At 44.0% G+C, this 12,174-nt stretch overlaps 1 protein-coding gene across 2 annotated transcripts in view; it reads left to right on the forward strand.

Annotated features, from left to right (window-relative positions):
• Positions 1-12,174, forward strand: part of WDPCP (WD repeat containing planar cell polarity effector) — a 259,086-nt gene that overhangs the window by 1,025 nt on the left and 245,887 nt on the right. The gene's annotated exons all lie outside the window — the stretch shown is intronic.

Raw genomic sequence — 12,174 nt, forward strand, 5'->3', positions numbered from 1 at the left:
TGGGAACCTTCTGCTTGCTGTGCAGTGTGTGGGAGACAAAACAGTGGTGACGCTTGTGTCAGGGTGTCCTTCCCCCCTCACGTGTGTACACTATCTCCACACAGAGAGAGGGGGATGGAAGGAGCTTACCAATGCAAATCTGTCACTGTCATACACTGTGTCTCTGTCATTCTCACAAACACACACTATTCTTCACACTCATCTCCCGACCCAACACATATGTGAGGGGTTGTTGTTACTACTTTTGCTGCTTGCAAAGTGAGCTATATTTGGTTTTTGACTGGTTTGTGCATTTCATAATTTTCATTTCTCTTTTATGCTTATGTTTAATTCTGAGAGTAGTGAGTTCTAAAATGCCTATCCTGTCGTGCCTAGAGTAATTATCCCTATGTAACTGCTGCTTCTGGAAGTGAGTGGCATGTCCCGGCAGCCCCTGAGAAAGGCAGAGCATGCTCCACATGCTGTCCTTGCCTGCAGGCACCACTCCTGCTGCACCCATTGATCGATAACGGGGAACCGTGACCAACAGAAGCTCTGGGCTCAGTGCCTGTAGATAAGGAGCAGCACATGGTGCCATGGAGCCATTACTGTACATGCCAGCTGCTTTCAGGAGTGGTGCAGGGCCAGGGTAGGAGTAAGCCTGCCTTAACTCCACCACCCAGAAGCCATCTCAGTTAAACGGTGCCTAGCCAGAACCTGCTTCCTGAACCTCTGTCCCAGCCTTGAACCTCCTCCTGCACCCAAGCTCTTGCCCCAAATGTAAGTTCCCCCTGCACCCAAACTCCTTCCCAGAGCTTGCACCCTGAAACCCTCCTGGACTCCAATCCCCTGCCTTGGGCTAAGCCCAGAGCCCCTCCCTCACTCCTTGGCCCAAGACCAGATCCTGCACCCCAGTCCTCCACCCGAGCCTGGTGAAAGTGAATGAGGAGGGGAGATGGCGTGAGCAGGGTGAGGCCTCGGGGAAGAGGTTGGAGCAGGAGTGGGGCCTCAGAGAAGCCGCTGGAAGGAAGCAGGGCAAGGGTGTTCGGGTTTGAGGTAGATCTTACATTACTCTTAAATTGAAAAAGTGATCTTGTGATTAAAAAGGTTGGAGACCACTGATCTAGATGATGCTTAGGAACTGGACTTAATGGCCTCTCAGTTCTAGTATTCTATGAAAGGGGTGAACTTGAGACCTTTCAGTTAGTGCCTGCACCGGAAAGGGGATGGATGGCTAGGATGGAGACAGGATAGTTAATCAAATTTTATCCTTTGTCACCTCCTACTGAAGTTTTACAGTTTTGAGGAAATAAAGGGAGGAGTAAATAGACAATTAGGTAAGATTTTAGTGACTTTTAAAGATACTTTATGAAGTTACACAGTCTGTTTTTACACTTTTAATTTTAGTCATTCCTTCTGTCTGTGATGGAGTTTCTTGGGGGGCATGATCTGAATAAGCTGAGTTGAAAGAGAAGTAAAAAGAAAGACTATAAATAATATAAAGAAATAAAACATAACAGTAAAATACCAAAGGGATGGGGGGATGAGAAACAGAAGCAAAAAATGGTGAAATAACTTTGGAGAGAGAAATATACAGGCAGTCCCCGGATTACGTACAAGATAGGGACTGTAGGTTTGTTCTTAAGTTGAATTTGTATGTAAGTCGGAACTGGTACATATTGTAGGGGAAACTCTAGCCACACATTTCTCCAGAGCTCAGTTTTATTCTCCCATACCTCACTTCCCTCAGTCCTTTATTCTCAAGCTGAGGTGTCTGCTGAGAAAAGCCGCTCCGCGTCTCCCTGGTCTGCTGGGGGCGGGGTGAGAAAGGGGGCGCTAGCTTCGCGTCTCCCTGGTCTGCTGGGGGGAAGCAGCTAGTGCAGGGTTTGTAAGTAGGGATCCGATGTACAGGCAGTCCCCAACTTACGTCGGATCCGCAGTTACGAACGGGGCTGCCCCGGAGGACACGGACTGCGGGACCTCGCGGTACTGCCGCCCGTGTACTCCGGGGCTTTCTCCGCGTCTCCCTGGTCTGCAGACCAGGAAGACGCGGAGCAAAGCCGCGGAGGGGCTCGGGCAGTGGGGCAGCCCAGGCGCGCCTGGGCTGCTCCGCTACCCGAGCCCCTCCGCGGCTTTGCAAAGCCTCGGGGAAGCCGGCAGCGGAGCAGCCCAGACGCCCCGCAGCGGTCCCGCTGCTGGCGTCCTCAGAGGCTTTGATCCCCGTCTCCCTGGTCTGCTGGTCTCCAGCAGACCAGGGAGACTGGGAGCAAAGCCGTGGAGGACCCAGGCAGCGGGACCGCGGTGCGTCTCAGTCCGCCGCCCACGTCTTCCTGGTCTGCTGGGGTGGGGGGGGGCGCAGCTAGTACGCCCTCCCCCCCCCCAGTAGACTAGGCTTTTCTCCGGGCGCCTGTGGCAGAGCAGCTGGGGCGCTGCTGGTTGGTCCCGCAGCGCCGCTCTGGGCGCTACTGGACCAACCTGGCAGCACCCCAGCTGCTCTGCCCCAGGCGTTCTGATTCAGCCGCTGCTGGTCAGTTTCAGCAGCGGATGAATCAGGATGCCTGGGGCAGAGCAGATGGGGTGCTGCTGGGTTGGTCCAGTAGCGCCGAGGAGCAGCGCTACTGGAGCAACCCAGCAGCACCCCAGCTGCTCTGCCCCAGGCGTCCCCAAGTCAGCTGCTGCTGAAACTGACCAGCGCTGACTTCAGGAAGCCCGAGGCAGAGTTGCTCTTCCTCGGGCTTCCTGGAATCAGCTGCTGATCAGTTTCAGCAGCAGCTGACTTGGGGACGCTTGGGGTTCTTAAGTTGATTCTGTATGTAAGTCGGAACTGGCGGTCAGTTTCAGCAGCGGCTGAATCTGGACGCCAGTTCCGACTTACATACAGATTCAACTTAAGAACAAACCTACAGTCCCTGTCTTGTACGTAACATGGGGACTGCCTGTATATATATAATAGCAAAACAATGAAAAGGCTGTAAATAGGCAAAAATAAAGCAAGAACTTGAACTCAAGTCATTTAGAAACATTTGCAAAAAATCATAGAAGGAAAGTTTCAGATGGTATCACTATTTCCCGTAAAAGATTTAGTTGCTGTATTCTTAATCGCTACACTTAGTTCTATTTTTTCATAGTTTATTTAATAAGCTTAGTGTGAGAAACTGCATAAGCACAAAAGACATAGTGGAACTTACCTAGAAATTTCTTTTTTATCATGAAATAAAAGTCTTGAATTACTTCATTGCATTCAGTGTGCTTTCATTCTGTTCACAGAAGCTTTAAGCCATATTTTAGGAATTTGGTTATACTTTATACAATATTAAGGTTCCATTTATATTTTATAAAAAATTAAGAAATGATTCCTAGATGTTCTAATAAATGGGTAATCAATTTTATATGGGTCCTTTAATATTTGTATGAGTTAAGAGGGGGTTTATAAGTCTTTTACAACACATTCCATTGATGTCCTTATTAGCCATTTTTAATGCGTGCTATCCACAGCTATAAGATTCTTATAACATTTTTTAATAATCCATTAAGCCTTTATTTTAAGGCTCCATTTAAAAATGGTTTTGTAAAGTATGAGCAGGTAATGTCTTTTCCTTTTGGAAGTGGATGTTGCTTTTAATGGCACACTCTGAGGTCTTTACCCTCTCTCTCACCTTCTCTGTTCAGCTATAGGGAAGAGATGAGAAGTGAAGTTTCTAGTTGCTGTGGTGCGGGAGATTAAGTCTTTCTTTTCTCTCACCAATTATAGGCATAAATAGGTTTGTATGATCTTGCCATCTGCCTGAGGAAAATCCACTGTCAGCCCCTTACATATAAGGTTGTTGCGTGGAGGAGGTTGTGTGGACATTTGCAGCTTTCCCCATGGCAGGGGAACAAAGACTGAGGACAGTGGAGATTTGGCTACACTAAGCCCTCCTGTTGCTCAACCCTAAAGGCAGCTGAAGTAGACATACTTACCAATGTTTTCTTCCATGCAGTAAGGTCAACGGGTACTGCTCTCCTGTTGACTCCAGCTACTCTTCTCGTCCTGGCAGAGTTGATGGGAGAGTGCTTGGAGATTGATTTATCACATCTAAATAGATGTGATACATCTACCGCTGGTGGATCCATTTCTGTGGCATCGATCCACCACATAATGAAGACAAGGCCTTTTCTCAACACTTTGGGGCGTGGGTGCAAAGAATCTCCTGATAGCCTCTCTGGCCCTCTGTTTATCGTAAAAATTATTCAGAACAAAAGTGCAAATATAAACTAGGGATGTTAGTGTGTAATTGAATAGTGTAACCGCATAAAATTTTAGCAATTACGTGACTATTCGATAGTTCCGGGGTAGGGCTGGTAGCCAGTACTCTCTAGCGTCACCCCTGGGGAGCCCCCTGCCATGCTGGCTGCTGCCTCTCTATTAGGTGAGAGCCGGTCTGCAAGGGGAGCCAGTTTAAAAACCAGCTCTCCATGCAGACCAACTCCTGCCTGATACAGAGGCAGCAGCATGGGGTTGCAGCAGCTCCTGTCTGCGGAGCACCCGAGCTCTCCGCGTACAGGGGCTGCTGCTATGGGCCCAGGCTCACTGTTGACAAAGGCCTGCTGCTCTGTGGCAGCATCCTCTGTTCCCTCCCTCTATCAAAAGCAGCAGTGGGGGGGGGGGGGAGGAAAGAGTGGTTCCTGCCTGCCACTCTGCCACTGTAGGAGGCAGCAAGGGGTAGCAGGCGGTGTGCAGAGCCAGGCAAGGGGTGTGCAGAGCCAGCATGTATGGAGAGCTGGCTTGAAAGCTGGGCTCCTCACACATATCAGCTCCCATCTGTCTCCTCACCCTCTGCTCTGCTGCCTCTCTATTAAAGGCAGCGGTAGGGGACAGGTGGAGCTGGCTTCCCATGGGCACTGGCTCCCGCATCCCCCTGCCCCCCGCTGTCTTTGATACAGAGGCAGCAAGGGGAGGGGATGCGTGTAGTTTACAGAATTAACTGATAAACCTAGGCTTATTGGTTAATTGTGTAGTTGTCTACACGTTGACATCCCTAATATAATCACAGAATAATAAAACCAGAAGGAACCTCAAGAGATCATCAAGGTCAGTCCCCTGTACTCATGGCAGGACTAAGGACCATCTAGACATGTTATAATGAAACATTTCATTATACTTATATTGGTTGCTTTAGTACTATCAAAATCTCTCCAAAATCTCTTGTCACAGGAACAAGACAGTAATTAAGACTGTATTTGTATAATGGATGTAATTGATCTCATGGATTCCATTAGTTTAGTGCTTCATGTGCTTAATATATACACACTAGAAGATTTACTTGCTGTTGCTCAAGTCCTTAAATAAATTTTGTTTTTCTTCATTTAAGTCATTGTTCAAGGGTGGGGTTATTGTCCCAGGGAAAGAGGATAATCCCAGCCCTCTCTCACTGTATCAGCTTGGGGCCAGGTGAAAAGCACCTGTCCATGGCCACTGTAGCAGGCACAGCCAGGAGAGGGGTGCATGTCCCTCAGTTGGGGGACAGACAGACACACAGACAGACAAACTTTCTACAATATATAGTAGGTAGCTGTCCCTTTTTCCATCCCTTCTACTTCCGGGTCCAATGGGGTTATAACTGTCCTGGGCCTAATCTCTGGCCCTTGCTGCCCTCCTGTGGTCATTCTGTAGTATAACTGCCCCTGTTAGCAAATCTCTTCCTTTCTGTTTTTTGAGAAATAATCACATTCCAGGCAAGTCCCATTGTCCTGCCACAAATAAACTCTTTCATTGCTTTAAGAGGAAAATGCATACCAAATTTGGTGGTTGTAACCATTTAAGAGGCGTTCTTGAACAAATGAACAGACAGACACACATTTCTAAAATATGTAGTAACAAGATTTAGAGATTTTTTCATGTAGATGGGTGGAAGTGACAGTACAATTGAACCAATTTCTCTGTGATTCCTGAGCTGCCAAGTTAACACTGAGCTTCAAGGGAGGCTCAGAGATCAGGAACTCTGAGAATTAGGGTGTCTGCACTGTCCGCGTTTCAGCGCTGCTGCCAGAGCACTGTGACGTGGGCAGCATAGTCATTCTTTATCTCCAGGGAAGATCTCGCCTGGTGATAAAAAATCTCATTCCAAATGAAGTGATGAAGCTTTTACAACACATTCTATCGATCTACTCATTAGCTATTTATTGCTAGGAGCTGTGCTATCTATATTGGTGCTTTTCAGTGGTAAAACTTATATCACTCAGGGATGTGCTTTTTAAATTACTAAAGTTTTAGTGCAGAAAATGGCAGTGGGTTTGTTATTTTATCACAAGGGACAGAGAGGTTACAAAGCCTTTGATTTAACTTGTTTTGGAGAGGAGGAAACTACTCTGTTTGCATATTTGGTTTCAAATACATCTCCATAATGTTGCTTGCTGTTCCTGAGAAATTCTGAAGGAAATACAGCAGCTTTCACTTTACTGCCTCAGAGCCAATGTTTCCACTATTTTTTGCCTTCCATGTGCAGAATACATTTTGTTACTGCTGTAAGGTGGAACTAGCAGGCCAAAGAACAGAAATATTACAGTGACATCAACAGTTCAAAATTTTAGTAAATGTAATGCACCCCACAAAAAAGTAGTTGCAGTTACTACACCCTAGTCCAGTGGTTCCCAACCTTTTTTATACCGCCGACCGGCAAACCCATTTACAAGCTGTTGGCGGACCTGCAACATTTTATTTGTGTATTTGCATATTCATTATGAATATGCAAATACACAAAATGTTACCTGTCCACCAACCCATTCACCCGCTGACCCCGTCTTGTCACTGCACATCCCTCTACCTGCAACTCCAGAACCCACTGTCCCCATCCAGCCAACCCTGGTACTCTGCGTCTCTGTATTATTAAACCTGCCAAACCCACCCTAGTGCCCACTGTCTCTCATTTCCCAATACCCCCTGCTGCCACTTCCTTTTGGCAACCATCTCTGTCTTGCCTGGAATCTGTCCTGCATCCGCTGTCACTACCAAACTTGGCACACTGTGTCCCAGCAACTCCTGACTTAAATTGACAACCTTCCTTTCTTCAAATGTTGTCCCCATGGGTGCTCCACGGTTGTCAGGTCGTCCCAGTGCCGCAGATTGGAGTTTTGCATAGCAGTAGTCAGCCGGACCGCATGTGCACAGTTGGCGTCTCGTGACGTTTGTGCCCTTTTGCACAAGCGCAGGGTCCGACTCCTGCCCGACTTCTTTCATTGCTGCTCTTGGTGGCAGACAGAGTGAGCCCTTCTACTCAACTGTTCTAGTCAGAAAAAAAAGCTCTTAGTTAAATAGTTCAGTTGTTTATACTCAATTTCTAGTTATAGTTTACTGTTAAGTAGTTTGTCGTTCAGTTTAAAAAATGTTTTTTAAACTATGTAGCTACTAGCCGTCTTTAAGACCACAGCCAAAAAAAAAAAAAGTAACCTGGGAAAGAAACAGAAATGAACATGGGGGCAGATGAGAGCACCCCCTCATGATGCCGAGGTCACAGGGCTGCAAAAAATGCAATACTTGTTGTAAGCCCATACTGGCCTTCGATGGTACTCTTCTTGTATTAGGTGCCTCGGTGAGGCACATGTGCCTCAAAAATGCCTGCACTGTTCTAAGCTAACTGTGAGGGCATGACGGGACAGAAAGATGTGACTTTACATGCTCTTATTTGACAAAGCGCTCCAGCCATCAGACTCTACACCGTCCACTACTTGCTCAGATCCTGTTATGGCCCAAAAACGAAGGGCCTCTTCCCTCAGTTTGGGCTCTTCGGCAAAGAAACGTGCCTCACCAGTGCACTCACTTCCACCTGTTCCAACGAGTAGGGTCAGCACGGGGGATAAGCTGGGAACATCTGTACTAAATCGAATAAGCCTCGGACTGTCTCGTCGGCATCGGCACCCTCGCTACTGGCACTGGGGTGACCAGGACAGCAATGTTTGGGAACCGGGCATGATTTCCCCTCTTACAGAAGACACCAGACATCCTCCTGTTGCCGCCTCAGCCCCAGCACCACTGCCGGGCAAAATCAGCCACCACAGCTGCTGGAGCTGAAGCCAGCAGCTGTGTGGCGGCTCACTAGGCCAGTGCCGCCATGAACAGCCAGCTTCAGCTCCAGCCACTGCCGTGGCCCAGCAGCCAGCTGTTTGCAGCCTGGCACAGGTCTGTGGATTGGCAGTTGGGAACCGCTGCCCTAGTCCACCTGCCAATGTTTCTGGTTTTATAATCTTTTTCTAAACTTAAAAATGTTTTTATTCCTGTTGCTCTTAGACCCAGATAAACAAAAGAAGAAACTGACCAGTTAAGAGTAAAAGTGAAACTAGCTACATAGGGCAATTAACATTAATTGTTCAAAATGAAAATCTGAAAATCAATCTTTTTTCTCTAGTCTTTTATTAATCTTGAGTGCTATTCAAAACAATAATGGACTGCATCTTTTCAGACAGAAGTACGCATTTGTAATTTGATGGTGTACCTCTAAATGTATTATAAAGCTTTATACTTAAAGACTGTTACATGACTAAAAATGTTTTTATTGTAATTTTTTTTAAAAAAGATTAAACTAATAAGTCCTTGATGTGTGCCAACCTTTTTTGTACAATAGTGATAGAAATGTAGCCGTGTTAGTCTGGGGTAGTTGAAGCAAAATGCAGGACAATGTAGCACTTTAAAGACTAACAAGATGGTTTATTAGATGATGAGCTTTCGTGGGCCAGACCCACTTCCTCAGATCAAATAGTGGAAGAAAGTAGTCACAACCATATATACCAAAGGATACAATTTAAAAAAATGAACAAATATGAAAAGGACAAATCACATTGCAGAACAGTTCTGCAATGTGATTTGTCCTTTTCATATTTGTTCATTTTTTTAAATTGTATCCTTTGGTATATATGGTTGTGACTACTTTCTTCCACTATTTGATCTGAGGAAGTGGGTCTGGCCCACGAAAGCTCATCATCTAATAAACCATCTTGTTAGTCTTTAAAGTGCTACATTGTCCTGCATTTTGCTTTTTTGTACAGTTTGTATTTTTGCCATTATCTCTTGATCTGGTTTGACTCTTCAATGAAGAGTGAGAATTAGTTTATGAAAATTAACATCAGATAGTGTAGCACTATCAAACTACATAAATAGCAGCATAATATTTCTACATGAGCTGAAGTAGGGTCAGATGAATGAATCTTTAATTGCCAAATTTAGAGCTAGATTGTCTGCAGGCCTTATTTGGCTATACTGGAGAATGGCACTTTGGCAAGAAAGATTGCTTTACTCCCTTTCTCCGACCTGCTCAGAGGGTGAATCTGGTTGTGAAGAGGAAAGCTAGTGGATGGGAATGCAGATGTGGAATGAGAAGAGCACCGCGAGTAAGCTTCTTCATGAAAAGAGGAGAAATAACTTTCCCATCCACTAAAGCAAAGGGGAAGCAAAGAAAATGTGACTGCAGTCACACTTTGTTTTCTGTTGCCCTCCTGGAGAGATACAGCTACACACTGTCCCTGCTTCGGGGAAGATTGTAAAGTTGGAATCTAACACTTTGTTTTGAAAAAGCAAGGAAATTTATTAAACATGTATCACCACCACACGGGAGTTAGTATCTCCTATTGGGAGATGTTTTCCTAAGGATTGTGCAATATAGTTTTAATTATGGACAAACCATGCAATCGTTTAAAATATTGTGATATGCCATCAGACTTGTTTGAAGCAAGACACTAAATGACTTGATTACTTAAGGTACCCATTGTATGGCTAGTTTTGGATTCAAAAGCACATGAAGTAGTGTTATAAGATGGCATTATTGTTTTCTACATGTCTGATGCATATAGGCCAGCCTCAGCATAGAATAGTCAAGAGAACTGCAAATACACTACAGTTAACAGTGAATTTAAATCTCCAGGTGGTGCTTGCATTCACTGTAGAAGACTGGAAAAATTAATTTTTCTAAAGCAAGAAACAACAGGACATTAAGCCACTATGTCAGCCTAGATATATGCTTCAAAAATTTTGTACTGCTCACCGCTATTCAGGTAATCTTTAACGCAAATTGTAGGACATAGTTGAAATTCCATTGTAACAATACCCAACAGAGAATATTAAAGTAGCATTAAGTTTCAAATGCCTGAAGCAAAATGCTCTCTCACACACTCTGGGTACTTGGAGCTCACTTGAACACACTGCATTACAGTCTAGTATTATACTCAGTCTAAAATGGAAGCCCAATTTTAATTCTATCTCCAAACACTTGGTATACTGCAGGGAAAAATAATTTATTTGAATATTGCTTTTTAATACCGTGCAACTGAACTTTAAAGCTATATCATTTTCTTCCACTACTGTAGACTTTTGTAATCTGACTCTTTCATTAAACTTAAATATACTATCGAGATGCTTCCTTTGCTAATTTACGAGTTATAAGGTTTTGAAGTCACTCCAGAAGTTTTTCACCATTCTGTGCTTTAGCTCATTTTGTAAGAAGAAAATGCTGTATAAATATAGAACATGTAAAACAAAAGACATATCGTATATATTTGCACAGATAAATATATATAATTGTACACTGTTGCTTAAAGAGTTATCATGTGTCTCGGGTGCTGAATTGTCAAAACCATTATGGAACTATGCAAGTTAACTGAAACAAGTGCCAATAAAACCTTTGCACCATGCCATTCTTTGATGTATTCTGCATAGGACATATTTTGCAACTTAACTATATTAGAAATGTTTGAGAGTTTAAAAAAGTTACTGTGAATTTTTTGTGACCTTTAATAAGCCATCCACTATATAGACCTTAGGTGAAGGGGAGAATTTTTGGAAAACTATAAACATTACCAAAATATATCTTACATGTGAATATTTTTAGGTTCAATTGTTCCGTATCTGATGATAAGGCGGGAAGTAAATGCTGTGTGCCCCATTAGAAAGCTACAAAACTACCATTTTACTTGACAGGAAGCTGTTTCTTGCTGACATTGATTGAGATAGAATCAGAGAAATGTAGGGATTTTGATAAGTCATCTAATCCATTCCCCAGCATTGATGCAGGACTAAGTATTATTTAGACTATCCCTCACAGGTATATGTCTAACCTCTTCTTAAAAATCTCCAGTGATGGATTCCAAAACCTCCTTAGGCAATTTATTCCAGTACTTAACTACCCTTATCAATTAGAAAGTTTTTTGTAATGCCTACCTAAATTTCTCTTACTGCAATTTAAGCCTATTACTTCTTGTCCTGTTCTCAGTGGATAAGGAATTATTTATTAGCCTCCTCTTTGTTACTACCAGTATCTGTTATGTACTTGAAGACTGTTACCATTAGGCATGTAAAATCCCATTTAATTGGTTAACCTGTTAAATGTAATGTTTAACCAGTTAACTGATTAAAGGGGTAGTGGGAGCAGCCCTGGCCTGCGATGTGCCTGGGCCCTCTGCAGACTGGGACTGCTTCAGTCAGGCTGGAGTGCCCCAGTCGGCGGCTGACCCTTGCACACCTGGAGCAGCCATGGCAGATAGCTGCTCCAGCCTCCACCGGTTAACCAGAACCAGTAAGCGTCACCCTTTAAGGGTGATGATTACCCGTTAGATAGTTAATCTTTCACATCCCTAGTTATCATGTCCCTGCTCAGTCTTCTCCATATTAAACAAACTCATTTTTTTCTGTCTTTCCTTGTAAGTCATGTTTTCTAAACCTTTAATCACTTTTGTTGCTCTCCTCTGGATTTTTTCCATTAGTCCACAACTGTCTCAAATTGTGGTGCCTAGCACTGGGCACAGTACTCCAGTTGAGGCCTTATCAATGCTAAGTAGAGTAGAAGAATTACTTCTTATGTCTTGCTTACAATAAATACTCCTGCTTATATACTCCTGAATGTTGTAAAATTTTTAAAAAAGTATACATCAGTGTTCTCCTGTTGACCCCTATTTATCTTGTGATCCAATATGAACCTGAGATCCCTTGCCACAGTGCTCCTTCCTAGGCAGTCATTTTCCATTTTGTATTTGTGCTATTGATATCTTCCTAAGTATAGTACTTTGCAGTTGTCCATACTGAATTTTATTGTATTTACTTCAGACCATTTCTCCAGTGTGTCAAGATCATTTTGAATTCTAATCCTATACTCTAAAGCAGTTGTTCTTAACCAGTGGTACAACTCAAGAGAAGTCTGGGGGGTATGTTAACACAACTGAAATTTGAAGAAAATT

The sequence above is a fragment of the Pelodiscus sinensis genome, chromosome 3 (genome assembly GCF_049634645.1).
Source record: "Pelodiscus sinensis isolate JC-2024 chromosome 3, ASM4963464v1, whole genome shotgun sequence".
NCBI lineage: Eukaryota > Metazoa > Chordata > Testudines > Trionychidae > Pelodiscus > Pelodiscus sinensis.